Source organism: Camelus ferus, chromosome X (assembly GCF_009834535.1).
Source record: "Camelus ferus isolate YT-003-E chromosome X, BCGSAC_Cfer_1.0, whole genome shotgun sequence".
Lineage (NCBI taxonomy): Eukaryota > Metazoa > Chordata > Mammalia > Artiodactyla > Camelidae > Camelus > Camelus ferus.
Window position 1 is genome coordinate 71977444 of NC_045732.1, and position 7806 is coordinate 71985249.

A 7806-nucleotide genomic window follows, 5' to 3' on the forward strand; every position below is an offset into this window, starting at 1 on the left:
TCCGTAAGTTCTCACAAAGGATAGAAGAAACACTGGCTTCAGACAGTTTCTGCTCCAGTCCTGTCATAAAATGTCCCCTGTGGCAGAGGAAGGAGCAAGTTGTGGGGTTTATTACTAAGAAGCTCACTTACCTTGTGGGAAATCTAAGCCACATTCTTCAATATCACCTTCAAAAGGAATAAAGTATTTTTCTTTTTATTTTTCAGATTTCTGAGTTGGTTTAGAGTCAATATGTGGAGAAGGGGTGTATTTGGGGGCCCCTTAAAGACTCAAGTGTTTTGGAGCAAGACCATTGGAATAATTTGGGAGCCAGCAAGACACAGAAAAATAGCAAGAGCTGTGGATCTACTTGTTGACCCACCCCTGAGGGCAGAGCAAACATGCTCCATAAGGCAGCTTGCTTCCAGAGCTTGGAAGGGAGATGGTCTGGGCTAAACAACCTGTTTGTTCCTCCAACCTCACTCATCAGGTGAGTGATTCTCTAGATAGAGGAGTGTGTGTATAGAGAGGTTACATGGGTTTGATTGTTAAAGTCCCTCTATGTGGAAGAAAATATCTGGCATGGAGGCTGAGAATTCCTTAGGAAAAACCAACGTATGGTTCAGTTGACCTAAGTTTCTGCCTACTAAATGACTGATATTTCAGGTCTGCCTCCCTGAAATAACTCTGAGATTTCTTTTTTTTAATTTTAAAAACATTGAATTGCCTAAATGGAACATTGTGTGGTATGTGAATTATATCTCAGTCAAGCTGCTTTTTTTTTTCTGGGAGGGGGCGGTAATCAGGTTTATCTATTTATGTATTTTTAGAGGAGGTACTGGGGATTGAACCCAGGACCTCCTGCATGCTAAGCATGTGCTCTACCACTTGAGCTATACCCTCCCTCCTGAGATTTCTTAAATGACATTTTCACATATGTATCTAGATCATTCGGTCACATGACTATAGACATTCTTTTATTTCTCTGCCACAGATGGCTAACTGCTTAGCTTGGCTTGTGATTTTACAAATTTGCCCTGAGAAGAAGGTCCGCTCATCTCCTAGAATCCTAGGATACCTCCCTGGGTCTCTGTGTTCTGATAATACACCCCTACTCTCTCTTTAAAGCAAACATATTTCTTGACGACAGGCACATGTTTTCTCCCACTAAAGTGGACAGATTTCGCCAGTTCCCGGGGTCTCAGTCTAGTGCCTCTAATTCGTCTGTTTTCTCTAGGGGCAGCCTGAAGCGCTAAGGTGTTTTGCATTAAGTTAAAGACCCGGGGCTGGAGGAGTGTGTGGAGGTATTTATCCAGGTAAGAACCTGCCTGCGCGGGGCGGTTGCCATAGAAACGTGACGTCAATGTGGCGACTGTGGCAACCTTTTAACGGCGACAGAAGCGGGTTGGCGAGGGGAGCAGGTTTCACCCTTAGGTATGAGGGGCAGAAATGAGGGTGTGGGTCCCCGCGGTGGAGGCTGAGCTGCCCTGGGGTGTGGGGAGACAAAGGGGTCCACATCCCAGTCGCCTCTTTCCGCTTTGGGATTTGGTGCCCTGGCTGCCTCGTAGGTAGACATTGGGGTCGCCCTGGGTCCCATGAGTGCGGTCTTCTGCTGCAGGGGTGCCCTGGAGCCACTTTACTTCTAAAGACAGAGGCGCGGGAAGTGAGACAAGTAACGACTCTCTCTGAGCCTCAGCTTCCCCCTCTGTAAAATGGGGCTAAGAATGCTTTACCCACAGGATCACTGTGAACATTGAGTGATAACACAGGAGTAAGTCCATGGCCCTGTGGTTATTGTGGGATCGTGAATGTCGTGTGAATTCAGGCCATTTCTTATTCTTTTTCAACTTTGTTGTTAGGGGATGGACAAGGAAAAGGCCCTGGTGAGAAGCCCATTGTAACATCTGATTGTTAGGATCACTAACCAATCGTTTCAGTGTCATTGTCACTAACCCCGTGCCTAGCATGGTGCCAGGCACACAGTTACAGCAGTAAAGCATAGTGATTGCTGGATCTGTCTCTCCCTGTGCAGCTCCTCATGCCGGTGGCCCAGCTCATATCAGGTGTCTGAAGGAGGCAGGTTATGAGGATTTCTGTTCTGATGGCTCCTGAAGCTCCTACTCCAGGTTCAAGGGCAGCGGCTTCCAGGAGACCCCAACACTTCACATGTTTAGTGGGATATGACTCCTGATTCAAGTGAGTTCATAGATCTGAACAAAAGCATGTTGCTCCTGTGAGGTTCACAAACTAGACGCAGAGTAGCTACTTTGGTCTCATCATGAGAGAAGAGGTGTAGACGGGGACTTTCATTCCATCAGCAAGTACATGCTTTGTAGTAGCCTTGAAGCCCATCTGAGAGAAGACTTATTTAAAATTATTATTATTTATTATTATTTATTTATTATTTATTTATTATTATTTAAAATTATTATTATTTTTAAAAAAACATTTGTTACTTTAGAGTTATCCCTAACATAATGATAGTCAGCCACATTCCCTGAAATGACCAGTTCCTCTTAAATATCATCATGATTTTCCTGGCATATTATATTTTTATTTTTGTACTTCACAAGGAAATGGATATCAAATTTCCATAAATATTTGGGTATATATATTGTAAAATTCTTTTGGTTATATGGAGCATGGACCAATTTGATACGACATAGTGTGAATCTGTTAATTCTACCGGAGCATAACTAAGAATTTTTCAGATGATTAATTGCATCAGAGAATTATGAATATATAAATATATTTCAAATACTTTATTGAGGATATTTAAAGTATATGCTCTGTTTTGATATATGTATGCACCTGTGAATCTAGTACTACAGTCAAGATAATAAACATATCCATCACCTCAAAAATCTTCCTCCTCCCTCCTACACTGTTGGTGGGAATGTAGTTTGGTACAGCCACTATGGAGGACAGTATGGAGGTTCCTTAAAAAACTGAAAATAGACTTACCATGTGATCCACAATCCCACTCCTGGGCATATATCCAGAGAAAAATAAAATTCAAAAAGACACATACATCCCAGTGTTCATAGAAGCACTATTTACAATAGCCAAGACATGGAAACAACCCAAATGTCCATCAACAGATGACTGGATAAAGAAGATGTGGTACATATATACAATGGAACACTACTCAGCCATAAAAAAGAATAAAATAATGCCATTTGCAGCAACATGGATGGACCAGAAGATCATCATTCTAAGTGAAGTGGGCTGGAAAGAGAAAGAAAAATGCCATATAACATCACTTATATGAGGAATCTAAAAAAAAATAATAAAGACACAAATGAACTATTTATTATTTATAACTTAGATGATTGATCTCTTGAATATATATAAGCACATTTGACTGTCCTTTATGATTGGATTACCGCATTTTGTTGATTCTTATTTTGTAGTTGGCTTTATTCTTTTGATAACTAAATTTTAAAAGCTAAAGCTCTAATCTGTTCTTAGAAACAATAATCAGTACATATATGTAAACTAAAAGAGTGCAGTATATTGTATATATGTATTTACATGCAATATAATGTATATGTGCAGTTGAACTGTAATAATTCTACCTAATAAAACTGAAAAAGAAAAAAAATCTTCCTCCTGCCCCTTGGTAGTCTGCCCACCTAGCTCTTTCCTGCCTCTCTCTCCCCACTTCACCCTATCTCATTCCCAGACAACCCCTTATCTTTCATCACTGTAGATTAGTTTTCCTTTCCTGTAATGTAGAAACATTCCATTATATGGATATACCTCAATTTGTTCCATCTATCCTCCTGTTAATAGATATTTGGGTTGTTTCCAATAGGGGACTCTTGTAAATAAACCTTCTATGCACATTTGTATATACTTCTTTGCTTGGACATACATTTTCTCTCTCTACGTAAATACTTAGAAGAGCATTGGCTGGGTCACATAGTAGTTGTAAAATTAACTTTGTAAGAAACTGCTAAACTTTTTTTCATAAGTAGTGGAACTATTTTTCATTGCCACTAGCAGTGTATGAGATATGAGAGACTTCCATCCTCCATAACGTTACCAATACTTGGTAAGGTCAGTCTTTTTAAGTTTGGACTTTCTCAGAGGGGTGTAGTGTTTTCATTTACATTTCCCTAATGATTGATGATGTTGAGCATCTTTTCATGTGTTTATTTGGCATTTGTGTATCTTAGGTGAAGTATCTGTTCAAATCTTTTGTCCACTTATTTTTGGAGTGGACAAACTTATTGACCTTTGTGAGATTTTTTATTCTGGGTAGCAGATCTATGATTTGCAAACATTTTCTCTCAGTCATTCAGTGGCTTGTCTTTCAATTCTCCCAACAGTGTTTTTAGAAGAACCGGAGTTTTAATTTTGAGGAAATTTAGCGCATCAATTTGTTCATTTATGGTTTTGATTTTGCTTTTGATGTCATATCTAAGAAATCTTTACCTAACTTCAGGTCACAAGAATTTTCTATTGTAATTTTACTAGGATTTTTAAATATAAGATTTTTTTAAATATAGGATTTTCTAGGATTTTCAAATATGTATAGGTCAGTGATTCTTCCTAATATCTCTTTTGGGTGACATAATTCAACCCATAATAGCCATTGAACTCCATCACTGGGGACACAACACGGTGAACAAGACAGGGCAGTATCCTTGGAGCTTTTATTCTAGTTTGGGGAAAACTGGCCATAAGCTGAGAAATAAATCAATAAGCAGGACCATTTTATATGGGAATAAATGCTTGGAACAAAATAAAATCCATTGACTAGAAAATGACAAGGACAGGAATTGTTGTAGACAGAATTGTCATGAAGCTCTTTCTCAGGAAGTAATATATGAGCTGAGTCTCCAGTGACAAACTTTATTAAAGACACCTGAACACTTTGTAAAACTACCAAAACTGTAAGAATCTGAACTTGCATGTATTTATGAAAACTCTAGCATTTATTGAGCTGGTATTGTTTGCCTTGCACTGTTGAAAGTGTTTTCATGTATTAACTCAATTAATTCTCAAAACAACCACCCATGAGGTAAGGACGATTGTTTTCCTCATCTAACAGAAGAGGAAACTGAGGCACAGAGAGGTTCTTTCTCTCTCCCAGGGTTCAGAAAGAGCCAGCTATCCCACTGTCTCAGCAGTAGAGTTTTAAAAGTTATGTGATTCCTAACCCTTTATCCTTGTAGAAACCAAAACACAAGGCAATATTTTTGTTTTGAACTTCTTCTATAGTCAGTACTGTATAATTGAAGTTTTGCAGATGAGGTAATCGAGTGACTGTAATGTGAAGTAAAAGTGTTCCAACTCACACCTTTTGTACGTGGAGAACTAGGGTTTAGACCTGGTCTGTCTCCAGAGCCCTCGCTACTAACCGGTGCACTTAGGAAGAAAAAAGAGACATTTGCTGGGCTGTGTTGGGCCGTGTTGGGTGATGTTAGGTGGAAACTATGCTTCAGGAGGCACTTTTGCATATACAGACCATATTTCTTTAACAAAAATGTGAAGATAATAATTATAAAAACTGAAAAGTAATAATCATTACAATTCCTATGCATTAGACAATTTGGTATTTCCCATCTTTTTCATTTTGTAGTTCTTGTGGGCTTATAGTGGCATCTCATTGTGGTTTCAAGTGTAATTTCTCTGAACTCTTAAATCTCTTTTTATGGAACAGTCCTCTTTTTTTAATCTCCATTTATTTACCTAGCATACTGGATCTTTGTCCTGTGAAAGGTTGCATTCTCGATTATGCTGATTATGTCTCTATTGTGCTGTTTATTCTGTTCCTCTGACCTATCCTATTTCATTTATATTGGTAATTAGATATAGAGGCTTGTTCAGATTCAGCTTTGGGGGAAGAGTACATAAGATGTGGTGGTGCACCTCCTGTAGCACTGCATCAGGAGCCTCGTCACGTCTGGTTGTCTCTCCTCCTGAGTCCTTCAGACTGATCCAACCAGTATGAAATTTCCCATCTGCCTTTTAACTCATGGATTTTGTAGCCTCTTAAAGTTTATGGCCTAGATCTACATTTCATTAATGGTTGCAAAGGCTGATGTTTCAATTCCATAATTTCTTCTTTTTTTAAAAAATTAAAGTATGGTCATTTTACAATGTTGTGTTAATCTCTGATGTACAGCATAGTGATTCAGATATTATATATATATATATATATATATATATATATATATAAAATATATATATTCCTTTTCATATTGTTCCATTATAGACTATTACAAGTTATTGAATATAGTTCCCTGTGCAGTAGGACCTTGTTGTTTCTCTCTTTTATGTATAGTAGTTAGTTTCTGCTATTTGCAGCAACATAGATGGACGTGGAGATTGTCATACTAAGTGAAGTAAGCCAGAAAGAGAAAGAAAAATACCATAATTTCTTCTTTAGTTATTAGCTGGAATTCTTCTATAAAACAAACTTCCCCTCATCAACTACAAGGTTGCACTGAGGTCTGGTCCACACAGAAGGGAAGGATTAATGCTTAATTCTTCCACAGTATTTCTAATTTTCAAAAGAGTGAGTTGTTTCCCTGGGATCCTCCAAAGGTGAACGTTGAGTTGGTTTTGTTTGTTTTTTCTTTTTCTTTTAGAGCGTCATCATGACTCAGAAATTTATATATTTCATGTTTTAATCCACTGCAGTCATTCATATTTTTGATGTTCAAAGTGTTCTATTTTTGAACTGTGAGAGAGAGCCTTTGGGTTAGCTGTTGTGTCTTTGACATGTGTTCTGGTATGAGAGTTTGGTTCAGACTTATCTGCTACAATCCCTGCTCAGTCCTGGAATCAGCCATTTCTCCAAGGTAACCTTGTTCCTTGTGGTGGGAAATGTGTTTAATTCAAGCTGGGGACTAGAGTTGCTACTGGGTTGATCACTGTTTCTTGTCCTTTGCAGTACCTGCAGTCACTATTTATGTGTTAAATTTTTAATGAGAATATATATCATCCATCCTGGGCTGCTCCTCTGTCATCTTATGGGTTATCATTTTTATCACCTGGAGTTTTAACCTTCCAATTTTTAAAAATATAATCAATTACAATAAGTATATTAGTTTTCTCCCCTGTTCATAGATAAAAGGTGGCATATTCTACACCAGTGCTGTGCAGTAGAAATTTCTACAGAAATTAAATGCTCTATATCTGTGTGTCCAACATGCTAGCCACAGGTTATCTGTGGGTGTTAAGCACCTAAAATGTGGCTATTTTGACTAAGAAACTGAAATTTTAATTGCATTAAGTAGCTCATTTAAATTTAAGTAGCCACATGTGTCTAGTGACTATTGTATTGGACGGCAGCAGCTCTACACATTTTTCTGCACTGGGATCTTTTTACTAACAGTATATTCTGGAGATGACTCCACAGCAGTACAGAGAGGGAGTCTTCGTTGCTTCCATACCTGCATAGAACACTGGGAAGTAGATGTACTTTAGGTGATCATCCAGCTCCCCATGGGTAGACTCTGTGTTGTTTCTAGTTCTCTACTGTTATGAATTTTTCTGTAAGGAATGACCTTGTGCCTTTTTATCTTTTGCATTGTTTCTCTGGGATAGATTCTTAGATGAGTAATTACTGGTTCTAAAGGGAAATGCATATGTAATTTTACTAGATGACATTAAACCCCATCCACAGAGGTTGGACCATTTCATGTATGCTCCAGCAATGAAGGGGAAGCCCGTTTCCTCATAGACCACCCAATTAGTGAGTAGAGGTAGTTAATTTTTTTCCTTGTATCTCTTATCCTGAGTTAAGTTAAACAATTTTTACATGCTTAAGGACCTTTTTTTGGTGAAATACCTGTTAGTATCTATTGTTCC

General features: G+C 38.2%; 1 long non-coding RNA gene across 1 annotated transcript; it reads left to right on the top strand.

Moving 5' to 3' along the window:
- Positions 1-219: 219 nt before the first annotated feature.
- Positions 220-2144, top strand: LOC116662154. The gene is made up of 3 exons (XR_004318136.1): positions 220-469; positions 1217-1295; positions 2012-2144. It is a non-coding gene; the product is annotated as an uncharacterized LOC116662154 (long non-coding RNA).
- Positions 2145-7806: the final 5662 nt, after the last annotated feature.